The following is a 20,875-nucleotide window of genomic DNA, read 5'->3' as shown; positions in this document are numbered from 1 at the left end:
CGCTGTGTTGGCCAGGGTAAGAGGAGGGGTGAGGGGAGGGGTGAGCGACAAACTCCTGTGCCAGGAGGGTGAGGGGGGCGTCAAGTCCAGCCGGGTAAACTTTATGTAACCACGAGACAGGGCAAAGATCCCCCGTATAAGCTCGACGGACTTTTGGAGCAAGTGCTGTCGGCGAGCACCGATGATGAAGGCCGGACACCTGCAAACGAGGAGGGTGTGGCGAGCGGTGGCGCAGCGGTTAGCGCGCAGCGCTGCGAAGCCGGCGACCCGAGTTCGATTCCCGCTCACGGCCAAAACTATTCCTGGGCCTCCCCTAGGAAGACAAAGGCGGACGGGCGAGGGGTGCTGACAAACCGATCGAGACACGGGCAACATCACTCCCTCCTTGGCAATGGCCATCTGTGTGTGGAACTATCAACGACGCTGATGATTGTGGGTGTCAACATGTATTGTCCCATCAGCAGGGTCAGGCTCGCTTGAAGCAATGCTTGTGAACGGGAAAGATGTTTACAGGCAAGGACCAGTTTTGACATTCAGTGCTTCATCAGCAGAGGCAGGCTCCCTTTAACCAACGAGGCGTGAACTGCCTGACGTTGTAGGCAAGGACACTCGTACATGAGTCCTAGTTGGACGAAAGCCTCGGTATGTTTGTGTGTTTTGTTGTATAGAGCGATAATGTTGTGTTATGAACCACGTCCCATATCTAACAGAGACGACCCCTTGCCAACACACATCCGGCAGTTCACGAGCATTGGTTCGGGCAAGCAAGACTGCCGATAAGACACCGAATGACAAAACAAACCATTGCCTATCAACATCCGGGAGTTGACCAGCATTGGTTTCCCGATGAGACGCAGAATATAGGAACCAGGTCGAGGATTGTTGGCCATGTTAAAGCCACACGCTCACAGGGCTATAACTAATCACAGGGCTATAACTAATCACAGAGCTATAACTAATCACAGGGCTATAACTAATCACAGGGCTATAACTAATCACAGGGCTATAACTAATCACAGAGCTATAACTAATCACAGGGCTATAACTAATCACAGGGCTATAACTAATCACAGAGCTATAACTAATCACAGGGCTATAACTAATCACAGGGCTATAACTAATCACAGGGCTATAACTAATCACAGGGCTATAATTAATCACAGGGCTATATCTAATCACAGGGCTATAACTAATCACAGAGCTATAACTAATCACAGGGCTATAACTAATCACAGAGCTATAACTAATCACAGAGCTATAACTAATCACAGGGCTATAACTAATCACAGAGCTATAACTAATCACAGGGCTATAACTAATCACAGGGCTATAACTAATCACAGAGCTATAACTAATCACAGGGCTATAACTAATCACAGGGCTATAACTAAGCACAGGGCTATAACTAATCACAGGGCTATAATTAATCAAAGGGCTATATCTAATCACAGGGCTATAACTAATCACAGGGCTATAACTAATCACAGGGCTATAACTAATCACAGAGCTATAACTAATCACAGGGCTATAACTAATCACAGGGCTATAGCTAATTACAGGGCTATAACTAATCACAGGGCTATAATTAATCACAGGGCTATAACTAATCACAGGGCTATAACTAATCACAGGGCTATAACTAATAAATGAACTCAACTGAACTGAACACGCTTCTGGAATTTGTAAACAAACCACAAAAAACTGAATTGTATTTAAGACAAATTTGGGGAGGAGGTTTGTATTGTCTGGTTTTTGTTTTGGGCTACATCAAGTCTAGCGGAGGGGGTGGGAGATGGGAGATGTGGACTGGTGGGGGGTGGGGGTAGTGGAGGGGGTGGGAGATGTGGACTGGGGGGGGGTAGTGGAGGGGGTGGAAGATGTGGACTGGGGATGGTTAAAGGGTTGAGAGATGTGGACTGGGGATGGTTAAAGGGCTGAGAGATGTGGACTGGGGATGGTTAAAGGGCTGGGAGATGTGGACTGGAGGTAGTGGAGGGGATGGGAGACGTGGACTGTGAAGGGGGAGACATGGGGCCCACCCTTCACCTGTTATTTTCCACGGATCCTCACCGCTCTGTGAACTCTACGCTGCGGCTGACGCCACCGTCAACCACGTGGCGTTTAAAACCAAAACATTTCCTGCTCAAATGAGGCAGTGGTGGAAATTCCCCGTTCCTATGACGGGATGCCCTGCATAGGGCAACCGCTGTTGAATGCCCCTCAATGCGGTGCTCATTGTTTTAAAAATCAATCCCATTCCTGGTCGTGTTGACAAGAACCCAGCGACCTGAGTTCGATTCCGGTCCACGGCCAAGAACAGTGGCGAACGATACCTGAGCCTGGTCCGTTCTGGGACTACCCTTCACCAACCCGCAGTGAACAGCGCGGTGAAGTATGGCCGAACACAAAGATTCCCCTCCAGCCTACGTATACACAAACCCCCATGACAGACACGGCGTGTGGGAGGGGACTTCATCCAGCAGTGGATTGACCAAGGTGCTTTAAATTACTCTTTAGAACCAAAGAGTATGGATCCTTGCAGTCACGAAAGCTTCAAATCTAGAATTGCTTTAAATTAGTATTTTGGTTTTGCATTCATAACAGCACAGTAGTCCATCATCAACAGAACCGGCACTGGTTGTCCTGTATGGGCGAGGCTTGTCCCGGAAATATGAATTCGGAATTTTCACCGCAGGCTCTGCACCTTGGCGGGGCTTTACGTGGCTTGCGGTCGAGAGCTAGGGCGGGCCACCACGTAGTGGCCACCACGTGCAGATTCACCGTGCACGGCAATCTAAAGCGTGCCTCTCCGATGGACTAATCTGACCTCCCCAAATGGAGAAAGCATGCACCGTGCAACTCCTGAACCTCGGGTGGATTTAGCGACACGCAAAGGTGGGCGCGGCGCTGCGCTCGCGAAAGCTTCGCGTCGGCCTTATCCAGACCACAGGTTCAAAAGAACTGAATGGAATAAACTTCCCCCTGCACATTAAGGCAGTCCGCATTGCTTGATCCTCCTTCCGTTCCTCTCTTAAATCCTCACCTCTTCTCTATTCCCTTCCTCTCCCCTCGCACCTCCACTCCTTCACGTCCCTCCCCCATACCTCGTCGTGACCCCAAAGCACCCCTGCATAGCTGCCACTGATTCTTAAACTCTTGTAGCACGCCCCTGCCATCTTAATAATAATAACACTGCAGTCGTTTTGTCGCTGTTATTTTACATTATGCTGCGTGCCTCGCGCGAAGGCACTCAACGTAAATATCAAATAAGATTCGATAAGATTTGACCATTCGGTCGATTACTGCCACCGATGGGCATTGCCGAAACAAAGACACAACCGTCAACCGGTTTCGGCATCATTAGGGTTCATCATAACGACCTCGCCTGGTATGCAGGAGGTCGTGGGTTCGATCCCGACCCTGACAATGCCTGCTCTTAGCGATGGCTAGGAGATGTTGACCACCTCGCCTGGTGTGCAGGAGGTCGTGGGTTCGATCCCGACCCTGACGATGCCTGCTGTATATTTGGAGTTTGCGGTGTCTCTCTCTCTCCCCGTGGTCGCGTGGATTTTTCTCCGGGTCCTCCGGTTTTCCCCTCCACATCTAGTTATAATCAATGTCACGCGTTTAGAGCATTTGGGATGCTATACATTTCCAAGTGATGATGAGCCACTTCATTTAACTTTAATTTGTGAGAGCCAGGTCGCTTCTGAAAAAGAGCTACACATCTCATTGGGCCTAACTGGTAAAACAAAAATAGTTTTTTTTAATAGATTTCCACGCAACTCTCTCTAAAATTTACCAGACTTGCTGGGTCTTTCTCTCCCCCTGCCACCGCGGGGTGGATTTCCACTCAGCTCTCTCATTGATATGCTAATTTCTCTGCACCAGCAGACCCACCTCTCTCTCTCTGCCCCCCCACCTCTCTCTCTATTTAAGGCCACGACACAGAGGCATTGGGTCTCTATGTGTCTATGTTGTCTCTCTCTGTGTGTCTATGTTGTGTGTCTCTCTCTGTCTATGTTGTGTCTCTCTCTGTGTATCTATGTTGTGTGTCTCTCTCTGTGTGTCTCTGTGTTGTCTCTCTCTCTGTGTCTATGTTGTGTGTCTCTCTCTGTGTATCTCTGTGTTGTCTCTCTCTGTGTGTCTACGTTGTGTGTCTCTCTCTGTGTATCTATGTTGTGTGTCTCTCTCTCTCTCTGTGTCTATGTTGTGTGTCGCTCTCTGTGTGTCTCTGTGTTGTCTCTCTCTGCTTGTGTGTCTGTTTGTGTGTCTATGTTGTGTGTCTCTCTCTCTCTCTGTGTGTCTCTGTGTTGTCTCTCTCTGCTTGTGTGTCTGTCTGTGTGTCTCCGTGTCTGTGTTTTGTCTCTCTTTCAAATGTAGTTCTATCTGATGACGATTGCTTCTGTTGCAATCGAAACGTCGTATTCTATTATTTAATTTATTTTCGTTCTACGTGACTTTACCGAAAGAACCAAAAAATAGTTTATAGTTGAGTTTATAGTTTTTAATTACCACTGGCAGCACATGAAGTAGACGACATTGTACTGCAAGGGACGAGAGTGCAATATTGTGCAATGCTATGTATACACTACGGTGTTGAAACATCTGCAGTTAATCATAAGATATTCACGTGCAAATGATGATCATATTGGGGCAAGTGCAGTTAGAGAGCACCTATGAAGGCCGGCACGGTACACGAGGGGGTGGGTGGCCAGCACCACGCCCGACCGCCTTTGTATCGAAAGTGGCGATGTTTACACACTCCCAAACAGGTAAGTCAACCTAGGGGAGGCCCAGGACTGGTTCAGATAATCGTCATTGGTGTTGGCCGTGAGCGGGAATCGAACTCGGATCACACACACACACGCACGCACACACACACACACGCACACACGCACGCACACACACGCACGCACGCACACACACAGGCACACACACGCACACACACAGGCACACACACACACGCGCACACACGCGCACACACACGCACGCACACACGCGCACACACACGCACACACGCGCACACACACACGCACACACACGCACACGCACGCACACACACGCACGCACACACGCGCACACACACGCACACACACGCACACACACACGCACACACGCACACACACGCACGCACACACACGCGCACACACGCGCACACACGCAGGCACACACACGCACACACACACGCACACACACAGGCACACACACACACGCACACACGCACCCTGACTCTCACTCTGGGCTCACGGTTCGGAAAGAAACTTTTCTTGATAAACCATTAAGACAGAACTGGCATGCGACATATGTTAAAGTGCTTCCTTCATTCACAATAAAAGTATTACAAATACATAAAATAATTCTGCAATGTTCGTTAGCTAATGATTTCAATTCACATATTTACTCTGAAAATATTCACCGAGTCTCCAAACACCCATTTAATTATTATCTGGAACGTCCTGCTGACAGCGTTTGGATGATAATTCCCCTATGAAAGAAATGTAATCCAGATTTTTTTTTGTGTCTTGGGAGGCTGGCTGAGTTGGTGTGCTGGGTGGCTGATTGAATGACTAAGTGAATTGATAGTTGGCTGCGTGCATGAGTAAGTGAGTGGATGGCTGGCCGGGTTTGTGGTTGTTATTGGTGGCTGGGTGGACTATTGGATGGCTGAGCCGGTAGATGGCTGTATGGGTGGGTTGAGTGGCCGATTGGGTTGATGGCTGGGTAGTTGATTGGATGGCTGAATGGGTAGATGGTTGTATGGGTGGATGGTTTAGTGGCTGGCTGAGTGAATGGGTGGTTGGTTGATTGTTTGGATGGTCAAATGGCTGAATGGGTGGCTGCATGGATGGGTGGGTGGTTGGCTGAATGCTTGGATTAGTGGTTGAATGGGTGGATGGCTGAGTGGCTTATGGCTGGTTACATAGCCGAGTGGCTGGACAAATAGCTGGCTGGATGATTAGTTAGCTGACAGGTTGGGTCCGTGTATGATTGTGTATGATTAGTAGATCGCTGATATGATGGATTAGTAGTTGAGGTGGATTCATAGTCTGGGTCGGTGGTTTATTAGTTTAACTGTGTGGGTTTAACACTCTGTCTGGGTGAGCAAAGTACTGTTAGTGGTTTAACCGCCTAAAGTTAGTACAATCTAGGCGGGTTAGTCCTCTGGCTGTCTGGGCGCCTCATTCTAGCGAGTGGCTTGTGCGAGTGAGCGCCTGGAGTGGGTTCACAATGGCCGGGGCTGGTCGGCCTCGCTCACGTTGGGGGAAATCGACACGAGGCACCGTTACATTCTCATTGCTCGCCCAGTGCGCGTGCGTGTGCCTCACGTTAGAGGGCAGCAGAAACAGCAGCAAGGGAAGAGACACGGGGGGTTGGCGGGGGGATAAAAAGCGGTTCATACACAACCACCATGCGAATCGCAAACCAAGCCCAGTGACCCACCAACTACCACCTCCAACCCCCTGGTCAAGTTAACGTTCGGCCCCTACACCAGGTAGCGTCGAACAAGAGTCCACCAGGTCGGGTTCAACCCCGAGGCAAGGTCGAGGTGAGTGAGGTGTGTGTTTGTGTGTGTGGTGATGGGAGTGTTTGCGTGTGTGTGTGGTGATGGTGATTGTGTGTATTGTATCTGTGTGTGACGTGATGGTGACAGAGGTGTGTGTGTGTGTGGTGCTGTGTGTGTGTGTGGTGATGGTGATTGTGTGTACTGTATCTGTGTGACGTGATGGTGACAGAGATGGGTGTGTGTGTGTGGTGCTGGGTGTGTGTGTGGTGATTGTGTGTGTGTGTGGTGATGGTGATTGTGTGTACTGTATCTGTGTGACGTGATGGTGACAGAGGTGTGTGTGTGTGGTGCTGGGTGTGTGTGGTGATGATGCTGGGTGTGTGTGGTGCTGGGTGTGTGTGGTGATGGTGATTGTGTATACTGTATCTGTGTGACGTGATGGTGACAGAGATGTGTGTGTGTGTGGTGCCAGGTGTGTGTGGTGATGGTGCTGGGTGTGTGTGGTGCTGGGTGTGTGTGGTGATGGTGCTGGGTGTGTGTGTGGTGCTGGGTGTGTGTGGTGATGGTGCTGGGTGTTTGTGTGTGTGGTGCTGTGTGTGTGTGTGGTGATGGTGATTGTGTATACTGTATCTGTGTGACGTGATGGTGACAGAGATGTGTGTGTGTGGTGCTGGGTGTGTGTGTGTGGTGCTGGGTGTGTGTGTGGTGATGGAGCTGGGTGTGTGTAGTGCTGGGTGTGTGTGTGGTGATGGTGCTGGGTGTGTGTGTGTGGTGATGGGAGTGTTTGCGTGTGTGTGTTGATGGTGATTGTGTGTACTGTATCTGTGTGACGTGATGGTGACAGAAATGGGTGTGTGTGTGTGAGTGTGGTGCTGGGTGTGTGTGGTGATGGTGATTGTGTGTACTGTATCTCTGTGTGACGCGGTGATGGTGATGGTGACAGAGGTGTGTGTGTGGTGGTGGATGTGTGTGATGATGGTGCTGGGTGTGTCTGGTGATGGTGACAGAGGTGTGGGTGTGTGTGGTGCTGGGTGTGTGTGGTGCTGGGTGTGTGTGGTGATGGTGACAGAGGTGTGTGTGGTGATGGTGCTGGGTGTGTGTGGTGCTGGGTGTGTGTGGTGCTGTGTGTGTGTAGTTGATATGATTGTGTGTACTGTATGTGTGTGTACTGTATGTGTGTGACGTGGTGGTGATGGTGGTGGTGTGTGTGTGAGGTTGGTAGTGGTGATGATTATCGTGGTGGTGATGATGATGATGTGTGGTGATGATTATGTGTGTGTGGTGATGATGATGATGTGTGTGAGTGTACGTGGTGATGATGATGTGTGTGTACGTGGTGATGATGATGTGTGTGTGGTGGTGATGATGATGGTGTGTGTGTGGTGATGATGATGATGTGTGTGTGTGGTGATGATGATGTGTGTGAGTGTACGTGGTGATGATGATGATGTGTGTGTACGTGGTGATGATGATGTGTGTGTGGTGGTGATGATGATGATGTGTGTGTGTGGTGGTGATGATGTGTGTGTGTGTGGTGATGATGATGATGTGTGTGGTGATGATGATGGTGGTGTGTGTGGTGATGATGTGTGTGTGTGTGGTGATGATGATGATGTGTGTGTGTGGTGGTGATGATGTGTGTGTGTGGTGATGATGATGATGTGTGTGGTGATGATGATGGTGGTGTGTGTGGTGATGATGTGTGTGTGTGTGGTGATGATGATGATGTGTGTGCTCGCTAACAGCACTTGCCACAACAGTCTGTCAGGGCTATATAGGGGGATCTTTGTCTTTGATGTGTGTACTGTATGTGTGTGTGTGACGTGGTGATGGTGTTGATGATAGGTGTGTGTGTGACGTGGTGATGGTGTTGATGATAGGTGTGTGTGTGTGACGTGGTGATGGTGTTGATGATAGGGGTGTGTGTGGGAGGTTGGTGGTGGTGGTGATGATGATGTGTGAGGGTTGTTGCCTATGATGGTGGTGGTGGTGTATGTGAGGGTTGTTGGTTATGATGGTGGTGGTGGTGTGTGTGAGGGTTGTTGGCTGTGATGGTGGTTGTGTGTGTAAGGGTTGTTGGTTGTGATGATGATGATGATGGTGGTGTGTGGTGAGGGTTGTTAGTTATGATGGTGGTGGTGTGTGGTGAGGGTTGTTAGTTATGGTGGTGGTGTGTGTGAGGGTTGTTGGTTATGATGGTGTTGTGTGGTGAGGGTTGTTGGCTATGATGGTGGTGGTGGTGTGTGGTGAGGGTTGTTGGTAGTGATGACGATGGTGGTGGTGTGTGGTGAGGGTTGATGGTCGTGATGATGATGGTGGTGGTGGTGTGTGGTGAGGGTTGTTAGTTATGGTGGTGGTGTGTGTGAGGGTTGTTGGTTGTGATGATGGTGGTGGTGTGTGTGAGGGTTGTTGGTTATGATGGTGGTGGTGTGTAGTGAGGGTTGTTTGCTATGATGGTGGTGAGGGTGTGTGGTGAGGGTTGTTGGTTGTGATGATGATGATGGTGGTGGTGGTGCTAATACTGTTGATATGATTGTGAGTGAATGGGGAGCGGTGACGCAGTGGTCAGCCCACTCCGCTACGAAGTCGGCGACCTGAGTTCGATCCCCGCTGGTGGCTCACACCAACACCGCTGGCAACTATCTGATGCAGTCCCGGGCCTCCCCTAGGTCGACTCAGCCTCAAATGAGTACCTGACGCGGTGTGTAAACATTGCCACTGGGGAGACAAAGGCAGCCGGGCGTGGTGCGCTGCTACTCGCTGACAGCACTTGCCCCAACAGTGATGATGGTGATGGTGGTGATGATGGTGGTGGTGATGATGGTGGTGATGCTGGTGATGGTTGTGATAATGGTGGTTGTGATGATGATGATGGTGGTGATGATGGTGATGGTTGTGATGATGGTGGTGGTGGTGATGATGATGATGATGGTGGTGGTGATGATGGTGATGGTGGTGATGATGGTGATGGTTGTGATGATGGTGGTGGTGATGATGGTGGTGATGATGGTGATGGTTGTGATGATGGTGGTGGTGATGATGATGATGGTTGTGATGATGGTGGTGGTGATGATGGTGGTGATGATGGTGGTGGTGATGATGGTGATGGTTGTGATAATGGTAGTGGTGATGGTTGTGATGATGGTGGTGGTGATGATGGTGGTGATGATGATGGTAATGGTGGTGATGATGGTGGTGATGATGGTAATGGCGGTGATGATGATGGCGGTGATGATGATGGCGGTGATGGTGATGATGGTGGTGTATACAGTGAGTGGGGTTTTTTTTACACTTACAGAGCACGTGGGCTAGAATTCGCCCAACCCCAAAAAACGCCTAACGGCCAGCAACCAGCAGCACTGCTCGAAGTGGTAACAGTTAACACGTTTCTTGAATTGGGGAACAGTTATATCGCAATGTACAATATAGAGTCTTGTGGGGAGGGGGTGGAGACGGTGATGGTGGGAGGAAGGAGTTTCCCAAGTGGAGCGGTGCGAGGGAAGAAGCGGACAGAAAAGTTGAGCTGCAGTGTGGTGAGTGAGTGGGTGGGTGAGTGTGTGGGTGGGTGTGTGGGTGAGTGTGTGGGTGGGTGGGTGTGGGTGGGTGAGTGTGTGGGTGAGTGTGTGGGTGGGTGAGTGGGTGGGTGAGTGAGTGGGTAGGTGAGTGGGTGGGTGAGTGTGTGGGTGGGTGTGGGTGGGTGAGTGTGGTGAGTGGGTGAGTGTGTGGGTGGGTGTGGGTGGGTGAGTGTGGTGGTGGGTGAGTGTGGTGGTGAGTGAGTGGGTGAGTGTGTGGGTGGATGTGTGGGTGAGTGAGTGGGTGAGTGAGGGTGTGTGTGAGTGTGTTGGTGGGTGTGTGGGTGAGTGAGTGGGTGGGTGAGTGTGTGGGTTGGTGTGTGGGTGGGTGAGTGTGGTGTGTGGGTGAGTGTGTGGGTGGGTGAGTGTGGTGAGTGGGTGAGTGTGTGGGTGAGTGGGTGGGTGAGTGAGTGGGTGAGTGTGTGGGTGGGTGAGTGAGTGGGTGAGTGTGTGGGTGGGTGAGCGTGTGTGTGGGTGAGTGTGTGGGTGAGTGTGTGGGTGGGTGAGTGTGGTGTGTGGGTGAGTGTGTGGGTGGGTGAGTGTGGTGAGTGGGTGAGTGTGTGGGTGGGTGAGTGGGTGGGTGAGTGAGTGGGTGAGTGTGTGGGTGGGTGAGTGAGTGGGTGAGTGTGTGGGTGGGTGAGCGTGTGTGTGGGTGAGTGTGTGGGTGGGTGAGTGTGTGGGTGAATTGCTGTGACTTGCAGTGTGGTGAGTGGGTGGGTGATTAGGTGGGTGAGTGAGTGGGTGAGCGGGTGGGTGAGCGTGTTGCTGTGACCTGCAGTGTGATGGGTGAGTGTGATGGATGAGCGAGTGGGTGAGCGGGTGGATGAGTGAGTGGGTGAGCGGGTGGGTGAGCGTGTTGTTGTGACCTGCAGTGTGGTGGTTCACACACAGTGCGGATGGTCGACCGAGTCCTCAACACGGTCGAATGAGTCAGTGATTGAAGTTCACAACAATTGTCACGTTAGCAGCAGCAGTAGCAGCGACAGATGATCAGGAGGTGACTGACTCGCCGAGTGATCACGAGTGTTGTGGCTCATCAGTTACCCTGGCTCAGATGAACAATCCCTGATGCTGGTTCGCTAGGAATTCCATCCCGTGCAGTGATTGAGCCATGGCCCATTCCCCACGGCAGCTCAGATGGGACTCGTTGTGCGAAGTAGACTGCTGGCAGCACTTGCCCCAACAGTCTGTCAAGGCTATACAGGGGATCTTTTTCTTTGTCATCAGCACTGGGAAGACAAAGGCGGCCGGGCGTGGTGTTGTGAGTGTGTCACAGACACTGACAGCGGCGGCACTGCAGCGTAGGCCCACGTTGTGCTTGAAATGTTATAGCCCGGTAAGCATGGAACGTCGGCTTAACGTTGGTCCAACGGTTTTAACCACACGCTAACGTTGGCCCAACGTTGGCCCAACGGTTTTAACCACACGCTAACGTTGGTCCAACGTTGGCCCAACGGTTTTAACCACACGCTAACGTTGGCCCAACGTTGGCCCAACGTTGGCCCAACCGTTTTAACCACACGCTAACGTTGGTCCAACGTTGGCCCAACGGTTTTAACCACAGGCTAACGTTGGCCCAACGTTGGCCCAACGGTTTTAGCCACAGGCTAACGTTGGTCCAGCGGTTTTAACCACAGGCTAATGTTGGCCCAACGTTGGCCCAACGGTTTTAACCACACGCTAACGTTGGCCCAACGTTGGTCTAACGGTTCTCATACCACGTGGCCACCACGTGAGGCACGGCACGTTTACTAGGGGAATTGTTCAGACTTTGAAGACGAAGAAGTCTTCGTCGATGCCTCCTCAGCCAGGTGAGTGAGCACGGAAGCTCAGATGTCGACTCGTTGTGCTAAGTAGACTGCTGGCAGCACTTGCCCCAGCGGTCTGTGTCAAGGCTATCCGGGGGATCTTTGTCTTTGTCATCAGCACTGAGGAGACAAAGGCGGCCGGGCGTGGTGTTAGCCACCCACCCCATCGTGTCCTGTGCCCGGCCTTCACATGTGCTGGCCAACAACACTTTTTCCTAAAGTTAATTTGAGGCTACATGGGGGATATTTGTCTTATGAGTGTGTGTATACACGTGCGCGTGTGTATGTATTTATAGGTGTGTGTGAGTGTGTGTGAGTGAGTGTGTGAGTGAGTTGTTGTGGAGTAACTCATGCAGCCAGCTATGGCTCTAGGATTTGGTGTTACATGTTATTTATGTAGTTTATTGTAAAAATTCGGTCACAGTCCCTGTGATCACTGTTACGTTGCAATTATGGCTTTAGTTTTTGGTGATTTGGAAAACGTTTTTTGGTTTGGACATGTTTGTTTTGTTGTAGTACGGAGTTAGACTGATGGCCTTAATCTAAGTTTTCTTGTGGTTGTTGTTGTTGTTTGACTTGCATCCCACTGGGATTTTTTGCACACAGCGTTGGTGTACGGTGCTTTTTTCAGGAATATTTTGCTGTTTTTGTTCATGGATTTTCTGTTTACACAGTCACACATAGTCACTTTAAGATGTTTTCTTGTTCATGTTTTTGTTTTTTTGTTTGTTGTGGTTGCACCCGATTCAAGAGCCGAATGGCTCACAGGGCTATACCAAAATAAATAAACTGAAAACTGAAATAAAACTGAGTGAGTGTGAGTGAGTGTGAGAGTGAGTGAGTGTGAGTGTGTGAGTAAGTGTGTGTGAGTGAGTGTGTGAGAGTGAGTGTGAGTGAATGTGAGTGAGTGTGTGTGTGACTGTGTGAGTGAGTGTGTGTGACTGTGTGTGTGTATGAGTGTGAGTGAGTGAGTGTGACTGTGTGAGTGAGTGTGTGTGAGTGTGTGTGAGTGAGTGTGAGTGAGTGTGTGTGACTGTGTGAGAGTGAGTGAGTGTGAGTGAGTGTGTGTGACTGTGTGTGACTGTGTGAGTGAGTGTGTGTGACTGTGTGTGTGTGAGTGAGTGTGTGTGTATGAGTGAGAGTGTGTGAGTGAGTGTGACTGTGTGAGTTAGTGTGTGTGTGTGAGTGAGTGTGAGTGAGTGAGTGTGACTGTGTGAGTGAGTGTGTGTGACTGTGTGTGTGTATGAGTGTGAGTGAGTGAGTGTGACTGTGTGAGTGAGTGTGTGTGAGTGTGTGTGAGTGAGTGTGAGTGAGTGTGTGTGACTGTGTGAGAGTGAGTGAGTGTGAGTGAGTGTGTGTGACTGTGTGTGACTGTGTGAGTGAGTGTGTGTGACTGTGTGTGTGTGAGTGAGTGTGTGTGTATGAGTGAGAGTGTGTGAGTGAGTGTGACTGTGTGAGTTAGTGTGTGTGTGTGAGTGAGTGTGAGTGAGTGAGTGTGACTGTGTGAGAGTGAGTGAGTGTGAGTGAGTGTGAGTGAGTGTGTGTGACTGTGTGAGTGAGTGTGTGTGACTGTGTGTGACTGTGTGTGTGTGAGTGAGTGTGTGTATGAGTGAGTGTGTGTGAGTATGTGTGATGGGGCAGTTGTGGAGAGAGTGGAGAGTTTCCCATACCTGGGCAGTGTGCTTATGACCGGCTCCAGTTTAACAGCAGAGGTCTCACTCCGAATCAGTCGAGCGGCAATATATTTTCATCGGTTGCGTAACGCTGTGTAGAAGCTACCTGGTCTGTCGCTCCGCACTAAGCTTCAGGTCTTCTCGGCCACGGTCATTCCCTCCCTTCTCTACGCTTGCGAAACGTGGACCCCCCTAATGGAACATCTTCGCCGGTTAGAAACATTTAGGCTGGCCTGCCTACGATCCATCCTGGGTTTAACCAGACTGGATTCTGTGAGGAGCTCGCAAATCCTTGAAAGATCTGGGCAAGGTCCCATCGGTGAGCTCCTCCGGCAGGCAAGGCTGCGATGGCTGGGTCATGTAGCCCGCATGTCCAGCCACCGCATGCCGAAACAGATTTTGTTCGGCCGGATCGAGGGGGCTAAACGGGCGCGGCACGGGCTAGAGAAGAGATGGAGTGATGTGATACAGGAGGGCGTGGAGCTTAGTGGACTTGCCGATGACTGGTACCAGCGGTGTCAAGATCGGCCTCTGTGGAGGAGGCTCGTGAAGGATGCTACTGGGCAGTTGGAGGCAGTCGCCCTCCAACAACAACGGAGGGCGGAGGAGCGACGCTCAGAACAACGAGCGGAGCGCCGGGTGGCTAAAGCACAGCGGGTTGGCACAGTAGGGGGCACAGGTGGTGCATCAGCCAGCCATCTCAGTCATCTCAGTCAGTCGACCCGTAGCACCTGGGTCTGCCCCGTGACCTCCTGCCAGCGGGCGTTCGACACTTCACGTGGCCTCAGGGTGCACATAGCCTGGCACAAGCGTCGTGGTGACGTCACCGCCACTTAGTGGCGATTGGCGGTTGTTGTTGTTGTTGTTGTGTGAGTATGTGTGTGAGTATGTGTGTGAGTGTGTGTGTGAGTGTGTGACTGTTGGAGAGTGTGTGTGAGTGTGTATGACTGTGTGTGTGTGAGTGTGTATGACTGTGTGTGAGTGTGTATGACTGTGTGTGTGAGTGAGTGTGTGACTGTGTGAGTGAGTCTGTGTGAGTGTGTGTGACTGTGTGTGTGTGAGTGAGTGTGTGTATGAGTGAGTGTGTGTATGTGTGATGGGACAGTTGTGGAGAGAGTGGAGAGTTTCCCATACCTGGGCAGTGTGCTTATGACCGGCTCCAGTTTAACAGCAGAGGTCTCACTCCCAATCAGTCGAGCGGCAATATCTTTTCATCGGTTGCGTAACGCTGTGTGGAAGCTACCTGGTCTGTCGCGGTAGTGTAGCGGTTAGCGCTACGCTGCGCTATGAACCTGGTGACACGGGTTCGAGTCCCGCTCACGGCCAACACCAGTGACGATTTTCTGAACCGGTCCCGGGCCTCCCCTAGGTCGACTCAGCCTCAAATGAGTACCTGGTGCGGTGTGTAAACATTGCCACTGGGGAGACAAAGGCGGTCGGGCGTGGTGCTGGCCACCCTCCCCCTCGTGTGCCGTGCCGGCCATCATAGGTGCTGCTCACTAACAGCACTTGCCCCTACAGTCTGTTAAGGCTATATGGGGGATCTTTGTCTTTGTGTGTGTGACTGTGTGTGTGTGTGGGGAGCGGTCGTGTGGTGGTCAGCGCTGCGCTATGAACCTGGTGACCCGGGTTCGATTCCCGCTCACGGCCAACACCAGTGACGATTATCTCTGTATTGGTCCTGGGCCTCCCCTAGGTCTACTCTACTCGGCCTCAAATGAGTGCGATCTAAAACCATCGCCACTAGGGAGACAAAGGCGGCCGGGCGTGGTGCTGCTCGCTAACAGCACTTGCCTCAACACTATTTAGGCTATTCGGGGGGGGGGGTCTTTGTCTTTGTTATTAGTGGTGGTTGGCACAGTAGGGGGCACAGGTGGTGCATCTGTCAGTCATCTCAGTCAGTCGACTCATAACACCTGCAGGGTCTGTCCCGTGACCTCCTGACAGCGAGCCTTCAACACTGCACGTGGCCTCAAAGTGCACCTAGCCTGGCACGAGCGTTGTGGTGACGTCACCGGCACCTAGTGTTGTGTATGGTTGTGTGTGTATGGTTGTGTGTGTATGGTTGTGTGTGTATGGTTGTGTGTGTAGGGGTGGGTGTGTAGGGGTGGGTGTGTATGGCTGTGTGTGTATGGCTGTGTGTGTGAGTATAGGTGTAGGGCTGTGTGTGTGTACGGCTCTCTGTGTGTGTGTAGGGCTGTGTATGTATGGCTCTCTCTATGTGGGTGTGTAGGGCTGTGTGTGTGTATGGCTGTGTGTGTGTGTGAGTATAGGTGTAGGGCTGTGTGTGTGTGTAGGGCTGTGTGTGTGGCTCTGTGTGTGTGTAGGGCTGTGTGTGTGTAGGGCTGTGTGTGTGTGTAGGGCTGTGTGTGTAGGGCTGTGTGTGTATGACTGTGTGTAGGGCTGTGTGTGTAGGGCTGTGTGTAGGGCTGTGTGTGTGGGTATAGGGCTTTGTGTGTGGCTCTCTCTCTGTGTAGGGCTGTGTGTATGTGTAGGTATATGCTGTGTGTGTGTATGGCTGTGTGTAGGGTTGTGTGTGTGTAGGTGTAGGGCTGTGTGTGTGTGTGTGGTTCTCTCTGTGTGTGTGGTTCTCTCTCTGTGTGTAGGGCTGTGTGTGTGTGTAAAGCTGCGTGTGTGTAGGTGTAGGGCTGTGTGTAGGTGTATGGCTGTGTGTGTATGGCTGTGTGTGTGTAGGGCTGTGTGTGTGTAGGGCTGTGTGTGTGTGTAGGTGTAGGGCTGTGTGTGTGTGTAGGTGTATGGCTGTGTGTGTGTGTATGGCTGTGTGTGTGTAGAGCTGTGTGTGTAGGGCTGTGTGTGTAGGGCTGTGTGTGTGTGTAGGTGTAGGGCTGTGTGTGTGTGGTTCTCTGTGTGTGTGTGTAGGGCTGTGTGTGTGTGTGGCACTCTGTGTGTGTGTGTGTGGCTGTGTGTAGGTGTAGGGCTGTGTGTGTGTTGGGCTGTGTGTGTGTGGCTCTCTCTGTGTGTGGCTGTGTGTGTAGGGCTGTGTGTGTCTTTCTCTCTCTGTGTGTGTAGGGCTGTATGTGTGTGTGGGGCTGTGTGTGTGTGGCTCTCTGTGTGTGTGTGGCTGTGTGTGTGTAGGTGTAGGGCTGTGTGTGTGTCTGTGTGTGTGGCTGTGTGTGTGTGGCTGTGTGTAGGGCTGTGTGTGTGTGTAGGGCTGTGTGTGTGTGGCTCTCTCTGTGTGTGGGTGGGAGGGATGGGCGGGGCCGCTGTTTCCCTGCTCACGTAACGGTGCCGCGTTTCACGTGAATGTGAATTGGTGTGGTTGGTGGTGGTGGTGGGGGGTGAGAACCACAACCGCCACGAACCAAGCAGCACAACCACCACCACCAACCACCACCACCAACAACACCAACACAACCTCCACCACTACCTCGACAACATCGGTACGTTTCGTATTCACCACCCACACGGTCTGTCTGTCCGTCTCTCCTTTCAGCCCTCCTCCATGTGTCCGCTGTGTAGGCGTTTCTTGTGTACCAGCTTTGTGGCTTTGGGTCTGTTTTTTTGTCTGTGTGTGTGTATCTGCGTGTGTGTCTGCGTGTGTGTCTGTGTGTGTGACCATCTTTCACCTATCTTCGTACCTGCATGAATACATTGTGCGGTTGTGTGAGCCTCTGTGTGTGTGTGTTTGTGTCTAATGTCTTTGTGCATTTGTGTCCATCTGTTACCTATGTACGGACTTCCATGATTTTGTGTGCGCTGGTGTCTGTGTGTGTCTAATGTCTTTGTGTGTATTTGTGTCCATCTGTTACCTATGCACGTGCCTGCAAGCATACATAGTATAAGCCATTGTGTATGTGTGTCTTTGTGTGTCTCTGTGTGTCTGTGTGTGTCCACCTTTTACCTATGTTTGTACCTGCGTGGATAGTAACACTGTGTGTGTGTCCGTGCAATATGTATAATGTTGTGATTGTGTCAATTGTGTACGTAGATACCTGCAGACATACTGTATGTGTGTTGTGTGTCACTGACATTCCGTGTGTGCGCGTGATATACAATACTGTACACACACGTGGTGTGTTGTGTGTGGCTGTACTTCCTGTACTGTGTTAGACCATTGGCCAACCTTTGTGTCTCACTTGTGTTGTGTGTGTGTTGTGTGTGTATGTGGTGTGTTTGTGGTGTGTGTGTTGTGTGTATATGGTGTGTGTGTTGTGTGTGGTGTTTGTGTGTTGTGTATGTTGTGTGTGTTGTGTGTATGTGGTGTGTTGTGTGTGTGTTGTGTGTATGTGGTGTGTGTGGTGTGTGTGTGGTCTGTGTGTTGTGTGTGTGTTGTATATGTTGTGTGTGTGTTGTGTGTGTGTATGTGTTGTGTGTATGTGTTGTGTGTATGTGTTGTGTATGTGGTGCGTGTGTGTTGTGTTGGGTGTGTGTGTGTTGTGTGTGTTGTATATGTTGTGTGTGTGCTGTGCGTATGTTGTGTGTGTGTTGTGTATGTGTTGTGTGTGGTGTGTGGTTAACCCCTTCCCACCAATCCTTTGGGCATAGGTATACAGTACGCACGTGTACACCTATACACACACACGTGTGTACACACGAGTATATATACACAACTATACACAAACAAGCCTCTGTATACACCAGTACTATATACTGTATATATACACACACCTATCTATACACTTATATATACACAATTATATATACAGTGATGGAAAAAAGTATTTGATCCCCTGCTGATTTTGTAAGTTTGCCCACTGACAAAGAAATGATCAGTCTATAATTTTAATGGTAGGTTTATTTGAACAGTGAGAGACAGAATAACAACAACAAAAATCCAGAAAACGCATGTCAAAAATGTTATAAATTTATTTGCATTTTAATGAGGGAATTAAGTATTTGACCCCTCTGCAAAACATGACTTAGTACTTGGTGGCAAAACCCTTGTTGGCAATCACAGAGGTCAGACGTTTCTTGTAGTTGGCCACTAGGTTTGCACACATCTCAGGAGGAATTTTGTCCCACTCCTCTTTGCAGATCTTCTCCAAGTCATTAAGGTTTCGAGGCTGACGTTTGGCAACTCGAACCTTCATCTCCCTTCACAGATTTTCTATGGGATTAAGGTCTGGAGACTGGCTAGGCCACTCCAGGTCCTTAATGTGCTTCTTCTTGAGCCACTCCTTTGTTGCCTTGGCCGTGTGTTTTGGGTCATTGTCATGCTGGAATACCCATCCACCACCCATTTTCAATGCCCTGACTGAGGGAAGGAGGTTCTCACCCAAGATTTGACGGTACATGGCCCCGTCCATCGTCCCTTTGATGCGGTGAAGTTGTCCTGACCCCTTAGCAGAAAAACACCCCCAAAGCATAATGTTTCCACCTCTATGTTTGACGGTGGGGATGGTGTTCTTGGGGTCATAGGCCGCATTCCTCCTCCTCCAAACACGGCGAGTTGAGTTGATGCCAAAGAGCTCCATTTTGGTCTCATCTGACCACAACACTTTCACCCAGTTGTCCTCTGAATCATTCAGATGTTCATTAGCAAACTTCATACGGGCATGTATATGTGCTTTCTTCAGCAGGGGGACCTTGCGGGCGCTGCAGGATTTCAGTCCTTCACGGCGTAGTGTGTTACCAATTGTTTTCTTGGTGACTATGGTCCCAGCTGCCTTGAGATCATTGACAAGATCCTCCCGTGTAGTTCTGGGCTGATTACTCACCGTTCTCATGGTCATTGCAACTCCACGAGGTGAGATCTTGCATGGAGCCCCAGGCCGAGGGAGATTGACAGTTCTTTTGTGTTTCTTCCATTTGCGAATAATCGCACCAAATGTTGTCACCTCAACAAGCTGCTTGGCAATGGTCTTGTAGTCAATTCCGGCCTTGTGTAGGTCTACAATCTTGTCCCTGATATCCTTGTAGAGCTCTTTGGTCTTGGCCATGGTGGAGAGTTTGGAATCTGATTGATTGATTGCTTCTGTGGACAGGTGTCTTTTATACAGGTAACAAGCTGAGATTAGGAGCACTCCCTTTAAGAGTGTGCTCCTAATCTCAGCTCGTTACCTGTATAAAAGACACCTCGGAGCCAGAAATATTTCTGATTGAGAGGGGGTCAAATACTTATTTCCCTCATTAAAATGCAAATCAATTTTTAACATTTTTGACATGCGTTTTTTCTGGATTTTGTTGTTGTTATTATGTCTCTCACTGTTCAAATAAACGACCATTAAAATTATAGACTGATAATTTCTTTATCAGTGGGCAAACGTACAAAATCAGCAGGGGATCAAATACTTTTTTCCCTCACTGTACATGCACACACCAATATACTCACATCCACCACACCCTCCACACTGCATACACACATACAGCTGCACTCAATATACACACACAGCTGCACACACACAGCTGCACACACACACACAGAGCTGCACACACACAGCTGCACACACACACCTGCACACACACCTGCACACACACCTGCACACACACCTGCACACACACCTGCACACACACCTGCACACACACAGAGCTGCACACACACACAGCTGCACACACACACAGCTGCACACACACCACAGACCAGACTCTCATGCAACCGCACACCTGAACACCGCACGCTATGCACCATCCAACTCACCTGCACGTAACCGCACACCAAAACGCAACACCCACATCTCACACCTGCGGGACACGTGCACTACAAAGACAAAGATCCCCCCATATAGCCTTAACAGACTGTAGGGGCAAGTGCTGTTAGCGAGCACCTTTGAAGGCCGGAACGGTACACGAGGGGGTAAGTGGCCAGCACCACGCCCGACTGCCTTTGTCTCCCCAGTGGCGATGTTTTGATCCACCGCACCAAGTATTTGAGGCTGAGTCGACCTAGGGGAGGCCCGGGACCGGTTCAGATAATCGTCACTGGTGTTGGCCGTGAGCGGGAATCGAACCCGTGTCGCCAGGTTCATAGCGCAGCGCGCTAACCGCTACACCACCGCTCCCCACTACGTGCACTACACACACACACCTATACCCCAAACACACCAGTCGTCGTCATTCGCACACTAAGTAGCGTTGATGTAACCGCAGGGCTTGTGCCAGGCTAGGTGCACCTTGAGGCCACGTGGAGTGTCTTAAGTCTCGCTGACAGAGGAGCTCACAGGACAAACCCAAGTGCCATGTGTTGATTGACTCAGATGACTGACAGATGCATGGCCTGTCCTGCTGTGCAAAAATACGACTACACCCACACAACACACCCACAACACACACCTACATACACGCATACACACCCACAATACACCTACACACACGCATACACACCGCACACACACCCACAATACACCTACACATCAC

General features: G+C 50.6%; 1 protein-coding gene across 1 annotated transcript in view; it reads left to right on the top strand.

Annotated features, from left to right (window-relative positions):
* The first annotated feature begins 6,050 nt into the window (after positions 1–6,050).
* The window catches only part of LOC116954665 (uncharacterized), an 88,506-nt gene continuing 73,681 nt past the window's right edge, over positions 6,051–20,875 (top strand). Inside the window, exon 1 of the mRNA XM_076052428.1 lies at positions 6,051–6,550. The gene's annotated coding sequence lies outside the window, so the exon portion shown is untranslated. The remainder of the gene's footprint in view (positions 6,551–20,875) is intronic.

Source organism: Petromyzon marinus, chromosome 56, assembly GCF_048934315.1.
Source record: "Petromyzon marinus isolate PM22_M1 ecotype Great Lakes invasive population chromosome 56, UKy_Petmar_22M1.pri1.0, whole genome shotgun sequence".
Lineage (NCBI taxonomy): Eukaryota > Metazoa > Chordata > Hyperoartia > Petromyzontiformes > Petromyzontidae > Petromyzon > Petromyzon marinus.
This window is presented reverse-complemented; position numbering and strand designations above follow the sequence as displayed.